The sequence below is a fragment of the Tachysurus fulvidraco genome, chromosome 21 (genome assembly GCF_022655615.1).
Source record: "Tachysurus fulvidraco isolate hzauxx_2018 chromosome 21, HZAU_PFXX_2.0, whole genome shotgun sequence".
In the NCBI taxonomy this organism is placed as follows: Eukaryota; Metazoa; Chordata; class Actinopteri; order Siluriformes; family Bagridae; genus Tachysurus; species Tachysurus fulvidraco.
Genome location: NC_062538.1, coordinates 4337912 through 4357550, shown reverse-complemented (window position 1 = coordinate 4357550; position 19639 = coordinate 4337912). Strand labels below are relative to the sequence as shown.

Genomic DNA, 19639 nt, shown 5'->3' with positions numbered 1-19639 from the left:
TATTCATATAAATAATAACTAAACATGATGCACAGCAAACAGAACGCTGTTTTGCATTTTCATTTTCAATGTTTTTGTTGTTTCTATAAACGAGAAAGCAAGTTTAAGTTTAAAGAGTGTTTCTGTGGTTAAACAGTTATGTTATGATGCCTGGTGTTGGCTATTTAGTGCGTCTCTCTGAACGGGCGCGTGCGCTGTGTAGTAATTACAGAGAAGCTCGCGCGCGCGCGCACATACACACACACACACACGCACACACGCACGCGCACACACACACACACACACACACACACACACACACACACACACACACACACACACACACACACACACACTCGACGTGTACTTCCTGTTGTTTTAACCTTTACACAAGCCTACACGCTCAACACTACACACACCCCTGAGGAGATCCGAGCTGGAAGCTGGAATACGACGTTTGTTGTTGTTTGTTGTTACCAATAATAGTTATTAACAATATGATAATAACGTGTGATGAAGAGCAGCTGTGTGACTGACGTGAAGCTGAGGTGCGCGAGCCATCCACGAGCTGCGCGCGCGCGCGCGAGAGAGAGAAAAAAACAGATAGAAAAGAAAGAAAAGAAAGAGCAGTGCGGCTCGCGCGCGGACTCAAAGTTCAGTCAGTGTGAGGTGGGAGAGATGAGATGAGAGACTGAGACACGACATCTGTACAGGTAGGACATGTGGAGAGAGAGAGAGAGAGAGAGAGAGAGAGAGAGAGAGAGAGAGAGAGAGAGAGAGAGAACGTTGTTAAGGATGAAGGAGTGTTTGTAACAGAGAGCATTCATGCTTCGGATATAGTGTAGTAACACACGGACTGGTAACACTGTAACTCGGACACTGCAGTGTGTGTGTGTGTGTGTGTGTGTGTGTGTGTGTGTGTGTGTGTGTGTGTGTGTGCGCGTGTTTGTGTGCGTGTGTGTGTGCGTGTGTGTGTGTGTGTGTGTGTGTGAGAGAGAGAGAGAGAGAGAATAGCATCAATGCTCGACTTTTAAAGTCGTTTACCCGATTTTGTTCGCGTTATTTAGCGAGTGCATATCTACACACATGACCACGGTGTGTGTGTGTGTGTGTGTGTGTGTGTGTGTGTGTGTGTGTGTGTGAGCAGGTGAATAGTATCAATGGTCGACTTTTAAACTCGTTACCACCATTTTGTGCATCAAATGTACAGTATTGTTTGCTTTGATTCCTAGGTTTCTGAACTGTGTGTGTGTGTGTGTGTGTGTGTGTGTGTGTGTGTGTGTGTGTGTGTGTCTGTGGAGGGAAATCACATCAATGCTCAACTCTTAAACACTGGAATGCTGAGATGTGTGTGTGTGTGTGTGTGTGTGTGTGTGTGTGTGTGTGTGTGTGTGTGTGTGTGTGTGTGGAGGGAAATCACATCAATGCTCAACTCTTAAACCCTGGGATGCTGAGGTGTGTGTACGTGTGTGTGGATGTGTGTGTGTGTGTGTGTGTGTGTGTGTGTGTGAATCAACACAACTTTGAGACTCCTTTCCCACAGGTTTGTGCCTCTTGACATTCAGTGTTGTCTTTCTTCACTCAGTAGATCATCATATTCCTCGTCGCTTACATTATTACTGATTTTCATTCACATCATTTACATATAACATCATTAGCTATTTATACATTTCATACTTTCTTATTTCTTAAATTTGTACAGCTACAGGAGATCGAGTTGTCGGAGAGTTATAACGAATGGAACTGGAAGGTATTTAACTTTAAATCCTCCGTGCAAGGAAAAAGAAAATCAGGAGAGCCGTCCAGCTATATATATAAAACCTTTTCCGTTCTTATGCATTATCCGTCTAAACGTGATGCAGTGTAATAAGGCTGTTTAGGAGCACCATGCAAACTGAGACACATGGATAAGTGCACGTGGAGTTGTGAAAACAGCCTGCTCATTTACACTCTGCACTTGAAGTCAGAGGAAAGTCGATCTTGGTGGCCGGACATCTCAGTAAAAGCTTTACTAATGGCTTTACCCGGCCTGAATGACCTGGTCATCCATCATCTGCATTTAGTCATCCATCATGCCAGATGCCGCTTTCGGGAAACACTAGCCTCTGCCAGTTGTCCTCTGCACCGAGTCTGGAGTGCTTCGTTGAAACAGAACACAGCGATGCTTTTGCAGCTTTTTCACGTTATTTTTGTGGGACATTTGGTTTTGTGTCCACAGAATTTTAGAAATTTAACAAATTTCAAAAGTATTAAGTCTTCTTTTGGGTCACTCATATTTAGCGTCTAGATAAATACACTTACTTGCACCGAATATCTTTCAGTTCACAATTTCTTTTCTTCCGTAATTGACTTTTTTTTTTAAGTCTTAAGAGACATATTATGAGTCTAATTGATCCGGTCTGAACGCTTACACAAGACACGTACTGTATAGAAGTGCTTCAAGACTAAGGGCGTTATCTCACTTGGCTCATATACTAAAGTCGTCACCCAGGATCGATTCACGGCTTGTACTTTTGCTGGGAAAGAGACGGGAGGGGTCGAGACGGATTCCTCCCAATCTGCAGCTCAGTGGTCCAACTCTATCCATCTTTATGTGCACAAAATCCTTACACCATACTCCCATTTTTAATATTATTATTATTAGTAGTAGTATTTATTGAACTGATGCATAATTATGAGCTTGTGCTTCTTTATCTTTGCAAATCAACATTGTTTAGTTTTTGAACGATTTGCTTTTTTAGGACACATTGTTATTCCAGTACGTTTGCTCAGAGAACGCGAGTTCGAATCCCGACGATGCTGCCTCAATCACGGGGTCCAAAAGAGCGCCAAAGTGGCTGTGGTGTCAGGGTGGGAGGGAGGGATGGTGTACTCTCTCTCTCTCTCTCTCTCTCTCTCTCTCTCTCTCTCTCTCTCTCTCTCTCTCCAGCTATCTTCCCTTCAATCACAGCGACACTCGCCTGCCATGAGCGTCTGTGAGCTCTTACACGAGGAAGGGGGAGGATAGCATGAGCAGCAGTTCACACTGATACACTTAGCTGGCTTTCTCACGTGTCTCAGAGAAAGCACACGTGAGTCTTCAAGCTCCTGGGTTGGTAGCCGTTGCATGATCACCGACGGGTGGGAATCAGCCAATAATCAATTACTAAGGAAAAAAAAAAGCAACACCAATAAACAGACCACATCCTGGTCATTCTGATACCTAAAATAGGAGGTAACATGGTGAGTTTACCTGATCTAAGGCCATTCATTTCAAGAACATTGTTTTCGATTGGAACAGAGTTCAGTTTTTGCACAAAAACAAGGAACAGTGCAATATAAGTTGCAGAAAGAATATATAATATATTCTACATTTTATAATCAATGCTTGTTTTATAAAAATAAACCTGTAACACACAGATTTTAGCACTACATCAAAAAACAATTATGTTCATCCCATGAAATTTAATAAGAAGCTACTGTGATTTTCTCTGTGTGATTTTTTTATGGTTCTTATGATAATGGATAATAAAAACAAACAAACAAATAAATAAATATAACAATAATAATAATAATAATAATTATTATTATTATAAATTAATAATTAATTATTATTATTATATACATATTTAAAAAAAAACAAATTCAAATTAAAATAAATCGACACAAGTAATAAAATGAATATATCCGTTTCACCCTTCTAGTATAAAAAAAGAAAGGAGTTGGTGCTTTGGTTTTTATCGCTCATGCTCCATCGAGCGTGCTGCTGCTTCGTGTCATGCTTTAGCTATTGTGAGTGACACTATCACTCCGTATGCTAGTGTGCTAGGGTTCTGCCTTTTTTTTTTTTTTTTTTCCCGACTCCTTTCTCCTTCCCCAGAATCATGTAAAGTTGTGTCTGCGATATGCGATTCCTTCCACAATGTTGCAGGAGTCCATGGAAACAAGAGATAAGAGGGAAGAGCTGTAGGTGGAGTGAAGGAGCGTCGGGTAGTGATTGTGAAATGATTGACAGGACACCCTAAACACAAACAAGTTCTGGACCAGAAGGCAGTTTTTCAGACAGATGTGGTTTCCTCAGCTATGTCACACAGTGGTGCTGAAAATAAACTTTATTTTTTTTTTTTTTTGGGGTGTTCTACATATTTTTTTCCTGTCGCGCGAGGTACAGGAAATACAGCGACAAAGAAACCAGAGATTATTTATCTTCAGCGAGGGCATGAGCAACAGCGAGCGTCGGCGTATATATAGATGTGGGCGTGTCGACATCAGCGACGTGTCAAAGTCGAGAAAGGTTTCTGCGCATACGTGGTGACGGAGCAGCTAATGCTAGTGAAGTTCAGATATATTTACACTGGTGAGGTTTATATATAGTATAAATGCCAAAAACCAAATGTTATTACTATGGCAACCTGTAGAAAGCGACTACCACTACTTGTCAAAAACGGGAGCCTCCGTGGAAACAGAAATCCAGATCCAGAGATGCAGGAAAACACTAGGGGAAAAAACTGAGTGACTAAAATACAAAACAATATACAAGGAAACCAAAAAACATAAAACGGAGAACACGCGAAATAAACGCTGCATAAGATCGAGGACTCAGCAAAAAACAGACGAAAGACAACAGGTATACACAGGGAGGGTAATTAGTAAGACATGAGGGACAGGTGTGCAGAGGCAGGAACGGGACCAGGATTGGAAGGGGCAAACACACCGGAGAACAATAAACAAACCCCTGTAGGGATGCCCCCTAGTGTTTAGGCAGGGAAATGTTCAAGACATCATGACACTACTGGAGACTTCACAGTACAGAGCCTGAAGACTTGGAGCGATAAAATTGTAGAACCTAGCTTTACTTGTATTAGTCATTTATTTTTGAATATTTTTTATTTTTATTTTTATTTTTATTTTTATTAAAACGGTCTTAACAATGCTGCGAATGTCTTGTGCGAAAATATATGTACACCTAATTTAATATTAATATCAATTATGACTAGTTTATGTTCGAATTGTTATCGAAGAATTTTTATTTATTTATCAATATTGTATTAAATATGTCAGAAAATCCATGTAAAAATTTTTAGGCTATTTTAATTCAATTCAGTACAATTCAATTCAATTTTGTTTGTATAGCGCTTTTAACAAGGGACATAAGAACATAAGAAATATAGTACAAAAAGTCGAATTATTAATATTAGACTAACCTTTAAATATATTTGTATTTATTCCTATTTATCCCTAATGAGCAAGCCAGAGGTTGAAATGAGAGCATGAAATATTTACGGCCGTAATCCCTGCTCAACTTTTGAGCCGGTGAGCTTTTCCTCTCCACTGCGCTGTGTGTCATCAGCACAAACCATATGCAAGCTGTCATCACAGGCTCACCTGGGAAGCTCCCATTACCACCCTATTAACACGACAGCTTACAGCAAATTACCACGCGCACAGGCGACATGTGCACAGACTTCTACAGAGGAACAAGAACGTGACGTTACGCTACGTCCTCACGTAGTCCTCGCATCGTAGATACGGACAGCTAGTCCCTAAGCTCGGCACATTAAAGGATTAACTGATATAGACTTTGTGAAACGGCCTCCGTACAACCGCTGCATACAAAGTAAAGGGTCGGGGTACGTCGAGCATGTAGCGTAGTGCTTATTATTATTATCACTCGAGCGGTGCGGCGGATATTTTCACAGAGACGACGACAAAGATGTATAACCGCTTTTTTTCTCTATCAGTCTAGGTAAATGAATACAGAGGGAATTTCTGTCACGAATCTAACGAAGGTTTTCTATTATGATTCAGGTATAAATCATTACTTGGTAAAACAGTTGCTGGAGCTGGAAGCTCATTTGGCATTTTTAGACTAACCCTAATAGGCAATTAACAGGAAATTATACAGTAATGATTGAACACACATGGACGTGATTGCACCATTTGCAGAGTTCAAAAGTAAAGTAGCTAATACAAATGCAGGAAGCTAATCCCTATTAACACACACACACACATGCATTGGAAATTATAATACGTTGATTTTAATTAGCTGACTTTACTTTTAAAGTTTTAATCACAATTTAAATTCTGAATAAAACATCTGAACGTCGTCACAGAAAAGCGAATTGTTAGCTAAAGATCAGTAGGAAGGTGGAATTTCATAGCAGTTTTTAAGCATAGCCGTTTTTTCTTTTGTTTTTTTTTTCCAAAGACAATTTGAGCAAAATGACAGTTTCTACCCAGACTGCTAGCTAAATAATTGTCAGTATTGGTTTATTATGTAACTCAAATCTCTGATGATTTCATAATTATGTAATATGTACTGTAGTTATTCCCGGAGGGCACGGTGGCTTAGTGGTTAGCACGTTCGCCTCACACCTTCAGGGTTTGGGGTTTGATTCCCGCCTCCGCCTTGTGTGTGTGGAGTTTGCATGTTCTCCCCGTGCCTCGGGGGTTTCCTCCGGGTACTCCGGTTTCCTCCCCCAGTCCAAAGACATCCATGGTAGGTTGATTGGCATCTCTGGAAAATTGTCCGTAGTGTGTGAGTGAATGAGAGTGTGTGTGTGTGTGCCCTGCGATGGGTTGGCACTCCGTCCAGGACGTATCCTGCCTTGATGCCCGATTACACCTGAGATAGGCACAGGCTCCCCGTGACCCGAGAAGTTTGGATAAGCGGTAGAAGATGACTGAATGAATGTAGTTATTCCATAGTTATTAGTATTGCTCACGTGCATCTTTATGCATCACTTTTTCAACATATTGAACGTCACATTCCTCTACAACTTGTTCTTTCTTTTTTAAACAAAGTTCTTAATTTATTTTAGAGGAGTGGCTGGGTTTTCATTTTACAGCAAGTTGTGTGCAAACTTGAATCATAACTCAGTCACCAAGCACCAACGTCTAGCCACTAGAATGGAAAGAAACAATAATCCTGTTATGCTAGCATTACGTTACGTTATATCTTAGCCTACTTAAAGTTTGTCTTTGTGAAATATTTCTTCATTATACGATAACCTGTCTTATACTAGGCTTAAGACAGTTCTGCTTCCTTTAATTGCTGACTGTTCTTTTTGTTCTGGAAAGGGTGTATTTTCAATCTTATCTATTTACATAGTATGGAAACTGGAAGATCCTGCTGTGATGTTATACAGTCAAAGGTTATAGTGAGTCCTATGGTATCATTTTTGGGGTCTGATGTTCCTCCCAGGATGGGGGGTATCAATAAGTATCTATCTATCTATCTATCTATCTATCTATCTATCTATCTATCTATCTATCTATCTATCTGTCTGTCTGTCTGTCTGTCTGTCTGACTTTCTAGTTAGCAAACAATTTCAAATAAAATTAAATTTCAATTTCAAATGAAATCAAACAATTTCAAATAAAATACCCTCAAAATATTCAATTGTAATTTATACATTTTATTCTCTAAAACGTTCTTTCTGACGTAAACAAACCTCCGGCGTATAACTATTTTGTTAGTAAACGTAGCTAGTTTAAGTAGCACAATTGCGCTGGATGACGATTGGTAGATTCGCACTTCCTAAGAAGCCTCATTAAATATCCTGTTTAATAGAAGGGCCTCATCTTCACAGGCATGGAGCTTTGCCTTTGAGGAACAAAGTCTAAATTAATAAAAGTGCACAATCAATTATCAAGCCCATGTAGCCTACAGGTTCAAAACGACTACAGAAAGGGACATTGATTTTCTCCTTTTTAAGATGAGTAATGAAAAGCCTGAATATTTCAACAAAAGTCTTTTATCACTTTGATTTTTTTTCTACATTTTTTGTTTCATTCTCAATTTCACCCTTATTTTTCCAACAGAAATTAAAGTAATGATTTATATGTGTGTATATATATATATATATATATATATATATATATATATATATATATATAAATTACATATCATTTGACCTGCCACATTAAGATCTGTATTAATGACTGAAATACTAACTAGGTGTGTCTGACTTTTGACTTTGAACGAAACGGTGATGTTGAGATTGACCTTAACCTTCACATGCGTAAAAACGAACTTTACTCACAAGTAGAGTTTTCATTTACATTACATTTTACAGTTTTTAACAATGAATACATTAACACTGATTCAGTTCAGGGTTTTTTTTAATATACATAAAACAAACAGGGAAAATAACAGCTAGTTGAAGTTTTTCAGGATCTTTGCAAGTTAGCAAGTCAGTTTGCAAGTCAGTCAGTGACTCAGATGTCTAGAGTCGGCCAGTGCCGGTAGACGCTAGCGCACAAAAGTTTTTTTTTTTTTTTTTTTACAACCAAAATTGTTGTTGTTGTTTTTTAAGTAATCTTAGACAGCTGTACATTAAAAAAAAACATCGATTCTTTCACGTATCATCGAACTCGGTCAATAAACATGAAGCACAGAAAACTGTCGCATATGAGTTTTCTTAATGTAGAGATGTCTGAGTTTATTTTAAAAAAAACAACAACAATAATAATAACAACAATTTTCAATAATGACAAGGAAACAATTTTCATTTCATTGCAACATTCATCCATTTTCTTTACTGGAATACAGCCATAGGTCGTCGTCCCCCCCGATCACCTCACAACTGTTACTGTACGTCATTTAATAAACAAACGCAGAATGACGTCCCTTACAGAAGAGTTTTTATCTGTTAATGAAAGTGAACCTTTGAGCTCATTGTATGTTTGTACATTTTACTCTTCATGCAGCTAGTCAGTTTTTTCTTGTTCCTAGTCAACTACTTTGGCAGCTTGTTTTGAAATTCAAAATAAAGGCAAATGCAGGTACTTCAGGCAGTTTGCACCCCCCCTCTTTAAAAAACAACATAAAATAAACAAATGCAGACTCCATTCAAAGCTTTCTGAACAAATGGGGAAATAGACACGCCCCTGGATTGGGAAATAGACACGCCCCTTTTCTTTTACAGCATTTAGCAGACGCTCTTATATCCAGAGCGACTTACATTTTTTTTATCTCATTTTTATACAACTGAGCAATTGAGGGATAAGGGTCTTGCTCAGGCGCTCGGTGGACGTAGGAATCGAACTCACAAACTTCTGATTGGTAGCCTAACACCTTAACCACTAGGCTACCACATGCCCCCTGTACTATTCCTGATTGGTTGGAAGTAGGGCTGGGCGGTATGACGGTATTTTCTGTTTCCGTAGAATAAAATGTCTACCGTTACAGGTTTTTCTATTCCGTGCATACCGTGAAATTTAAATTAGTGGGTGTGGTTAACCTCACGTGTAGCACGCCTGAATCTGAGAACGATTGAGAAGCGGCACATAAGCGTAGATAAGAAGAAAATCACGGAGAAAGACATGCATGCTGATAAAGAAATCCCACAAACCAATCCCGAGCAGGAGGAGGATCTTGTTGTGAAACGAGGCGCGACATCAGTGGTATGGACGTGTTTCACTACTAATGCTAAATAAAAGAAAAATTAATAAAATAAGACGAGAAAGCCTATTCTTTATTTTTAAATTGTTAAAGTGGTATTTAATATATTAAGCACGTTCCTTTTGTTGATTTACCTGAAAAATTATTATTCCGTGATATATACCGCTACCGTGAAATAAAATAACTTATTCCATGAAGCAGATTTTTGGTCATAACGCCCACCCCTAGTTGGATGGACTGCTGATTCCTTGTCTTAGTAAATAGAAGCTGCAGTTAAGAAGAACTCTTAAAAACAGACACAACGCCCTTGAAATGAAAATATACATTAGACAGAAAGGAAGAAAAAACGTCCGGCATTTGACCTTAATGTGACTTTGATCAATCAAATCAAATCAGTTCATTTTGTTATTGAGATATTGTGCAAAAATCGGAGGGATGGATGAACAGACAACCTGCTAACAACAACAAACTAACAGACGAACAACAACAACAAAGTTGTCCTTGTGTGGACCAGACAAATGTCCCCACAAGGTCACCATGGTCACTTGTTCCTGATCAATGGACCGAGATATGAAACCAACACATAAAGCTCACAACAAAATCTCAACGCACACACACACACACACACACACACACACACACACACATGCAATCTAGAGCTTCCTGCTGTCGGTCACACTGCAGGTAAAAGCCCAAAAAGTTTTTACCCCCTGCAATTTTCTGAGGGTGCTGGAATCCTGTTCCGGATTGTTCCGGCTCACTTTAACCCAAACCTGTAATGGAAAAGTGGTGGCTTTCCTTTTTCTTTTTTTTTCTCTCTTTTTTTTTTACTTTAATGCCCTGCACAGTTCCACAGGATGTTAACAGCTTCTCGTAGCTGTCTAGTCATCAGCAGCTTGAGGAAAGTGCTAGAGGCTCGACAAAGCTCAGCCCATGAAGCGCAGCTCATTTCCAAAGCAATTTACCAAGCCACTACCCTGCTTCATAGCCTGTGAACAGAGTGTACTCATGTATGTTCATGTCTATTTAAATGTGCTACTTGTTTACGTAGTTTTTTCCCCCCTCCACGTTTGTACATGGGCCTGTTCATTCGCACCTCCGTCGCGTTTTCTATGGATTCCTTAGCGGACGAGCACTCTGTCAACTGGCGAGCTATCAAACGTAAAGTGGCTGGCATGAAGAAAAAAAGAGAGAGAGAGAGACGGAATAGCACACTTCCATATGTGCTCACAGATGGACACACTCAAGGTGCTCGGCTGTTTGGGGAAATGGATGGGTAGTGTTGAATCACCAGTAAGTAAAAGTGCATTTGCTGCCGCAGGAGTGCTCATCTCCACGCTCAGGACTTATTTTGCAGAGAGAGAGAGAGAGAGAGAGAGAGAGAGCAAGGGAGAGAAATTGACATGCAGGAAAAAGTAAAGATTTAGGCATGATTCTGACTTCTCGTTCCTTTTATTTATTTATTTCTTAAATTTTTTTATTCAAAATTCCAACTCTCGTTTCATGTCTCGCGTGTCCTCTGTTTCGATTGGAATTTTTTACTAAACGATTTTCTTCCACATTAAAAGTAGTGAGGTACAAGTTTTAATTAAAAATCCTGTTTTTCCACTAGGGGGTCAGACGGCCAGCTGGTGTTTGGGGTGAGGTTTCCTGGCACGATATCGATGCTGCCACTAAAATATTAAAAAACTATAAAACAGAAGGGAGGAGGAGGAAGAGGAGATTCACGCCTGTGAGATTTTTTTTCCCTTGTTCTCTAAATGCTTCAGGGTCGGAACTGCAAAGAAGCCCAGAATTCTCTTATTATGCACAGCAATCGTCCTGGGTCTCCTCAGCTGTTCCACAAACACGACCTCACCTTTTTATCCGTCTGGTCTTTTCTTTTTTAATAACAAACATGGTTTTTTTTTCTTCTTCTTTAATTGTTTGGAGGTTACACGATAAAAGTCACGAGATGAGAGAAAAAAACGCGCACAAGTACCTAGAATTGCAACCCAGAGATGGTGAAAATGCAAATTAGGATTTTTACCGGGTCTTAAAAGTACCTGTTAGCAAATCTGTGTAATAAAAGAAGACACATAAGATTTTTTTTTTTGATACAGAAAATGATCTTTAATTACAAGATGTAAGGAAGAGTCAGGAACCGACGGCATAGAACCCATAAGGAGAGATTTAATAATAAATACGAAGGCTAAAAGAGGTACAGGAAACAGGGGAGAGGTCAGTAACCAGAACAGATAGTCAGTGTGCAAACAAACCAAAAAAAACAGTCGAAAAAGAGAAAGTCGAAAAACAGAACAATGGTCATGGACAAAGAAGCAGAGAATCAGTGGAAACACAGCAAAATGCAGTAAAACACTTAACTAAGCTTTGTGAGGAACCAGGGAGAGAAAGTCTGTAAATACTGTGGAACCCAGAAGTGTGGAGTAAACTGGAAATAAAGGGTGAACAGGAAGTGTGGAGTAAACTGGAAATAAAGGGTGAACAGGAAGTGTAGCGTGAACTGGAAATAAAGGGTGAACAGGAAGTGTAGTGTGAACTGGAAATAAAGGGTGAACAGGAAGTGTAGTGTGAACTGGAAATATAGGGTGAACAGGAAGTGTAGTGTGAACTGGAAATATAGGGTGAACAGGAAGTGTAGCGTGAACTGGACATGCAGCATGAACTGTAAATAAAGGGTGAACAGGAAGTGTAGCGTGAACTGGACATGCAGCATGAACTGGAAATAAAGGGTGAACAGGAAGTGTAGCGTGAACTGGAAATAAAGGGTGAACAGGAAGTGTAGCGTGAACTGGAAATGCACATGAACTGGAAATAAAGGGTGAACAGGAAGTGTAGCGTGAACTGGAAATGCACATGAACTGGAAATAAAGGGTGAACAGGAAGTGTAGCGTGAACTGGAAATAAAGGGTGAACAGGAAGTGTAGCGTGAACTGGAAATGCACATGAACTGGAAATAAAGGGTGAACAGGAAGTGTAGCATGAACTGGAAAAAATTGGTTAACAGGAAGTGTAGTATGAACAGGAAGTGCAGCCTGAACTGGAAATAGAGGGTGAACCTGAAGTGCTGTACAGCGCGAGTCGGAAATGCAGCATGACCTGGAAGTGTACTTCACTTTCTCTAACAGTATTAACTCGAATCTCAGATTCATACCGATGCTCTCATTGTAATACCTTAGCGTTTCTCGTACGTATTAATTCTCACTGATGTGTTGAAATCTCCAACTCAGAGTTTATGTAGCATTGTCTCGATGCTAGCGCTGATGTTTTGTCTTTTTTTTTCTTATCTGTAACTTTAAGTGAGAGAAAAATGATACAGACAGTTTGTTTATTTTAATCTATGCGATAATAGGAGCATGTTCCGATAACATTCCACAGTGTAGCTACAGGTAGCTATAAATCAATCACAAATGACGTTAACAGATAAAAGTTTACATAGACAGATCGATGTGTAACAAATACCTACGTACACACCATGTCACTAAGTCACTATTAAGTCACACAAATTTGAACGAGTCAAAAGGCCATCGTCTACAGGTTTATCTTGAGTCACAGTAATGTGAAAAAGTAAGTGCACCCTTAAGTAATGGTTATGATAAAGAACGTAAAATCCAACTACACAGTTAACCGCGGATCTTATTTGAAATCAGATTTCTTGACCATTCTTCAACGTATCGTTGCTCGATCCTTCTCTCACAGGGTTTTTTTTTTTCAAGCACACTTACGACACTTTAAGGCTATTAGTATATCGAGTACAATGGAATAGAAAGATTTTTTTTTTTAGATTTTCAGAGACCTCACTGAAATGCATTTCTATCGCTATAGATGTAAAGAATGAGGCGAAAGAATATAATAATTCATTACCAGCCCACTCGGACTCGACTTCCACGTGTGCTGGTATTCAGGTCTCTCTGCGGGGCGGCTACAGGGCTCGGTGGAATAGTAGTGATCGCACAGCGAATTTCAACGTCAGTGAATCGAACAAATGTCACGCAGCTAATGTCCCATTTAAAAGTGTTCCTCTGGATTACACTGTAATGTATTCAGTGTTTCTGTAGAAACATGGCGCTAATCCCGGATACTGAGGAGTATTTGTTCATAATAGATGTTTTTTCCTCGTATGTAGGATAAAAAACATCCAAAAACTTTATAGCTATAGATAATATTTTTTTTGTTAAATAACAAATGATGTAGATATAAATGTACATTATATTTGTATTAGTTTGTTAGGTGAATTATTAATACAAAAGTGTTCAGTTCCCGCAACACACTAAAAATAAGAATCAAACCTTTGCCCTTTATCGTGTTTTTGTGTCCCAGCTTTGTGAGAATTGCAGAGTTTGAACAGTTTACACATAATAGGGTCACTGTCTCTTTAAACAGTCTGGAAGTTTCTGGAAATTTTGACTTCTCAACTGTGAGAACTTTTAACATTCTTAACAGAATGAAATACAAAAAGTCGTTTTTTTGTTGTTGTTGTTTTTTTTTCCACGTTACTGTATGTCTTTTAAAATGTTTTCACTGAAAAAAGAAATATGTAGTCAGTCAGAAATATATATGGGCCTTTTTACACCTGGTCACTTCGTGTGTTGTCTCTGATCCGATAGCTATCCGATTTGTTAAAACTGTTCCATTTACATCAGGCCACATAAACGCGTCTCGGCGAATCGGATATCGATCCTGTCTTTCTACTCCCTCCCCAAAATGCAAATGGGTAGTTGACAAATGACCAAGAAAAAGTACTTTTTTTGGAAAGCATAACTTTTTAAGAAAAAATACATATAAATACATATATATTTGTGGAGTATGAAAACTGCAGTTTCAGAAAATAGTACTGGTCACTCATTTTGTCAATGACTTCACATATTTTTTTCACTTTTTCACTCAACAATACTGTAAATGTGTCCTATGGTGTGACATTTAAAAAGTACTAAGAAATTATATTAAATGACATAAAATAAATACTTGAGACAGAATTGTTCACATTATTAAAACATTATTTTCTTAAAGTGATATTTATTTTACATGAAAGTACTAATTAGAATCATTTTCACCATGAATAGATGAATGGTGTCACACCAAAGGACAAAAAAACTTAACAACTTCAGTGGTCTTAAAACATAGTTCAATATTTAAACAATTCTGAGAGAAATACTTACCATGTGCACTTCTCATGGCCTTCATAGGGGTCTTCAGTCACATGACCTTGAGTGGGGTCTTTCAATTAAATGTAGTTGTCCATGATATTGCCCAAATTAAAATTAGGTTTTTGCATAACACCAAAGGACATTTTTTTCTGTGACAAACTTTAGGAAATTCCTACACTTTTAGAAACGTATGTATATGAAAAGTGATGGCCACTTAGTGAAATAGACACTTGCACAATTATGCCAGGAGTGTTCATTAAGATTTTTAAACATTATTTTCTTTATTTATAAATTGTATTATTTATGAAATAATGTTGTCTACCGTCACACCATAGGACAATTTTGAGATTTGGCTCAAAGTTCTAAAAAAACTAACAATAACTTGGGTAATAAAACAACAAATTCATATAAAACAAGAAAATGTTGAACCATTTACAGTATACTAAATTATGAAAATGTGAAATAAATTATGTTTTATCTTCTGTGACAGTGAAAAAGCCATGTCACGTCAACTACCCAAATATATTTTATATCATTTTCCCCAAATGGAAAACACTTTGGTGTTTGCAGTTTTCAGAATGCAATCGAAAAGAACACGATTAAACTTGTTACGACGGTTATGCTACAAAAAACAGCGTCAATGAGACACCTGGGAAGTGATAGCTGGAAGGTTGTGAGTGAGCTCAAATCCCACATCCACCAAGCTGCCACTGGTGGCCCCTCGAGCGAGGCCCTTAACCCTGAGTTACTCAATGAGATAAACGTAAGTCGGGCTGGATAAGAGCGTCTCCCAGATGCAGTAAATGCAAGCATGAAGAATCTTCTGGAAGGCATTTTCAGATTATGAAATCATAACGTGCGAGTAATTTCCCCGCAATAGCTCATCTCCGAGATCCTGGCCTGAACGTTCCCAATCACTATTGGCTGCAGTCAATCACAGCTAGCCAGTGTGTAATTGTACGTTGGCTGAACTCTAATGAAATCAGGAGTGTGTAATCTTCGCTTGATGCAGGATACAGCCGAGCTAATGGAGAAAGAAGCTCGTTTTTATTGTGGCCAAGTGCTACATTTAAATAGCCATTTTCTGAGTGTAATTTCAGAGACATTAACGCGGTTGACTCTTTCATTACTAGAGAGGAATCCGATCACTCCAGCAGGATCTCCATCGGACCGCTTCTCCAGGGCTATTATTCACGTAATAGTATGAAGCTGTGAGAGGGAAATTTCTCCCTAAGATTCTTCTTCTCCAGTGGATATGAAATATGATGTTGGGAAATGGAATTATTCCAGTAATTCAGTATAAGAGGATAAATTGAGGATTGATTCTACCTGCACTGTGCTGGAGGCACACAGTCTCTAGGTGATGTGATGGACTTTTTTTTTTTTTTTCCCTCACGCTTTGGGGAATTTGAATCACTACAGCCTGAATTCTGCCCAAATCACGTAGTCGCAATTTTTCTTCCCTGAGAGATAAAAATAACACCTATAACGTGTATCATTCTAAACTGTAACATTTATTCGTTCATCATTTATTCACATCCACGGCGTTATCTTATAGCTCCGCCACCAACTCCGATCACGTCACTTCGTGTATCTTCGAAAAGCTTGTTTCCTAAAAAATCCATAAAATTTCTGTATATAAATTAATATTAAACAATAAAAACTCGATAAACCTCCATATTTTTCCTCAATCAGTTTATATCCATTTACTCAGATGGAAAAATCTCTCAAGGTTTATTGGTTAGATGTTCAGATTTATTAACAAGTATTTTGTTGTCGTGATCGTTCGTTTCAAAGGATGTTAGGAGTAATTGTTGTTCAATTTTGTTTGATGTTAAATTTTTTTATACGGTTGAATTTGAACTCAAATCATATCCAAAGACTATATATATATATTTTTTATTTATATCAAATTCACTCGGTTATTTAAATGAAGCCTCATTTGCTTACATGTAAATGACAGGTTTGAAGATAAAGAACATTCTATTCTTATAAATTGAAAAGTTTGGAAGCTATAAAAATGAGAATTTTTGTTTCTTCGAATTCTATGCACAAGTAAAATTTAAAAACAAAATTTATTTGTTGAATCTTTCTGTCCATTTTTTGCCTGGGAATCTTCAGGTGCTCTGTTTTTGGTCTCCATAGAATCTGATTAAAATATTATTTGGAAAAAAAAAATCAAAAGAAAGAAAATTAAACAATTCAGGAATATTTCATTTCAGATTTGTTTCATTTTTTCGAGATTACGGATTTTTAAAAATCGTTAAATAGTATTTTTTCTAAGCTTTTAAATATTGAAGGTTTAAATTAAAATATTTAGTCAACAGTTTAATTTTACTTGAAATAAATTTCAGTGTTTTAAAGTGACATTCTAAAAATGAGACATTCTAAAAATCAGAAACTAAGATTGGTAATAAACAAATAAATAAATAAATAAATAAATGGATTAAATAAAACACAGAAATTTAATTTGTGTATAGAATTTTAATTTGTACAAAATTCATATTCAGATACACTTGTCAGCTCTGTACTGGTGGAGATCCTGTTGGTTACTGGTTTGTATCCATCACTGTCTGTAGAGCTCGCTACTTAACTAATCTGTCTCACAGATCTCAGTCTCTCTCTCTCTCTCTCTCTCTCTCTCTCTCTCTCTCTCTCTCTCTCTCTCTCTCTCTCTCTCTTAGCTGATCAGTTTTACCAGGCAAAACTGCCTATCTACAGCAGTACGCATGATGATGCTACGGCAGTGTTTCAGAGGCTGGTGAAAGCAAGGACTTTTGTTGATTTTATGTTTTATAAAAGCATGAATGATCTTGGAATATTCCAGCTGATTTGGTGCTATGGGGAAGCTGTGTTTTAGATGTTCTGTGCTCTGTTTTAGACGATGAACTAGAGATCAAATGAAAAACCTTTTGTGTTCCCGTGCGTTTTTTTTAATGAACTTTTTTTTAAATAGTATTTGGTGTGATCTTTATTTATGTTTTTATTTTTTTCCTATGAATTAACAAATCTATCTATCTATCTATCTATCTATCTATCTATCTATCTATCTATCTATCTATCTATCTATCTATCTATCTATCTATCTATCTATCTATCTTTCTGTCTGTCTGTCTGTCTGTCTGTCTGTCTGTCTGTCTGTCTATCTGTCTGTCTGTCTGTCTATCTATTTATTTATTTGCTTTCACATGCAAAATGTTACTAGAGCAAACTAATAATGGGTTTAAATGAACGATCATCAAAAGTCAAAGTCTCTCTCTCTCTCTCTCTCTCTCTCTCTCTCTCTCTCTCTCTCTCACTCTCTCTCTGACCTGTTGGGGGGGGACGGTTCTAATTACTGCAGCGGACTCGTTCCTTTCGGCGCTCGAGCTGCTCTCATAGCCGTCCATTAGCATGCCGAGGAGGTCTGGTGCCTGATAGAAATGCTGATTTATAGACAGAGGACGACATTAATCCCTGATCGCTCGGTAAATTGAGCCTGCGCCAGGGATAAAAACCCGTCCCTCCTCGCTTCAATCCCCCGTGTTTAATATGCGCATTATCAGCCATGCACACACAAAAAAAAAAAACGCCCGAGTAGGTGATTTACTGGACGACACGGCGTGTGATATGATTTTGGGTTTTTATCTCCTCAAAAAGAAAGAAAGAAATAAAACATATAAAGAACGGAATGAAGAGCAGACGCCGTGTGTGCCATGTAATATTCAGCATATAGAAATCAACCAGGCAGCTCATCAATATTTAGTATGTGTACACTGCATTGCCAGTTTATTAGGTACACCTGGGTGGCATGTAATAAACCCACAATCGTGTGGATATTGTTGTTGTTTCTCCAGAACACACCATTTTTAATATGACTAGATAGGTGGCGCCTAATAAGCAGCCAACAGAAAGCGGTTATTTGCTCCAGCGCCAGGTTTCACGCCGTCACACCATACATCGTTGTGCGTTCCCATTTCCTGGCCGCACACTTTCTTTCACCTCCTTTTAGGGTTTTATTTCTTTATTTCCAGCTCTTTAAAAAGGTCCCGTTTTCCGAGCAGAAACAAAATAACGTGCAATCTGCTGCAATCTGTTGCTTTTATTTCTCCTTGCCTTGCTTTAGCTCTTCACAGAAAGCCGGCGCTGATGCCTGACAGCTTTAAGTAGATTACTCACAGGCCTGTTTTAATGAGCAAGGCGAAGACAAGCCCACTCTGAGAGGAGGATAATCAGCCTTCACCGCATACACACACTCGGCAAATCAGGCAGCAGGCGCGGCAATGAAAGTGCCACCTGTTGCTCACGCTGTGCGCGCACGCTCGCACCACGAAACACGGGCAAACAAGCCGAATAATACCGCACCCGGTCTGTGATTCAGTTGATGTGGAAATTATTAATCTGGTTAATCTGTCATTAAACTACTTTAATTAACCCGATCAGTCAAACGTCAACGCAGACCGCTTTCTCGAGTAACGGCTTCGGTTCATACACCAAGTTAACCATGAATAATACTTTTGCCTAATTAAAAAGTTAATTAAAGCGAAATTAGCAGCACGTACAGTAAAGAGCGTAGGTCGTGCAGTTCAATTCAGCGCAAATGATCGAGATACTCTTTCAGCGAATCAGTCAGAACCGTGTAGTGACCTTCTCTCGCTCGGATTATGATTACATGTAAACACTACTAGATTTTCCACCAGCATCGCTGCCAAAATCTGCAGTTTATTGTGAGACATGATGATCAGCATCAGACCCATCAGTGATCTCTTTATACGTAACATCTCAGTATATCTTTTTTTTTTTAGGCGATATATTCATAGAAAAGTTCCAAATAAAGACATTTTTTACATAAACGTTGGTATCAAACCCATTTCTGGGAGAGTGTCCATTGCGCATGTCTGACATTAGCATGAAGGGGCGTGTCTTGTCAATATGCGGCGGAGAGAGTGTCCAGTGCGCATGTCTGACATTAGCAGTGTCCAAAGGGGCGTGTCTTGTCAATATGAGGCAGAGAGAGTGTCCAGTGCGCATGTCTGACATTAGCAGGAAGGGGCGTGTCTTGTCAATATGCGGCGAAGAGAGTGTTCAGTGCGCATGTCTGACATTAGCAGGAAGGGGCGTGTCTTGTCAATATGCACGAAGAGAGTGT

General features: G+C 38.6%; 1 protein-coding gene across 1 annotated transcript in view; it reads left to right on the top strand.

Annotated features, from left to right (window-relative positions):
* Positions 1–381: 381 nt before the first annotated feature.
* tenm2b (teneurin transmembrane protein 2b) overlaps positions 382–19639 on the top strand; it is a 322068-nt gene continuing 302810 nt past the window's right edge. The window contains exon 1 of the mRNA XM_047805881.1: positions 382–692. The gene's annotated coding sequence lies outside the window, so the exon portion shown is untranslated. The remainder of the gene's footprint in view (positions 693–19639) is intronic.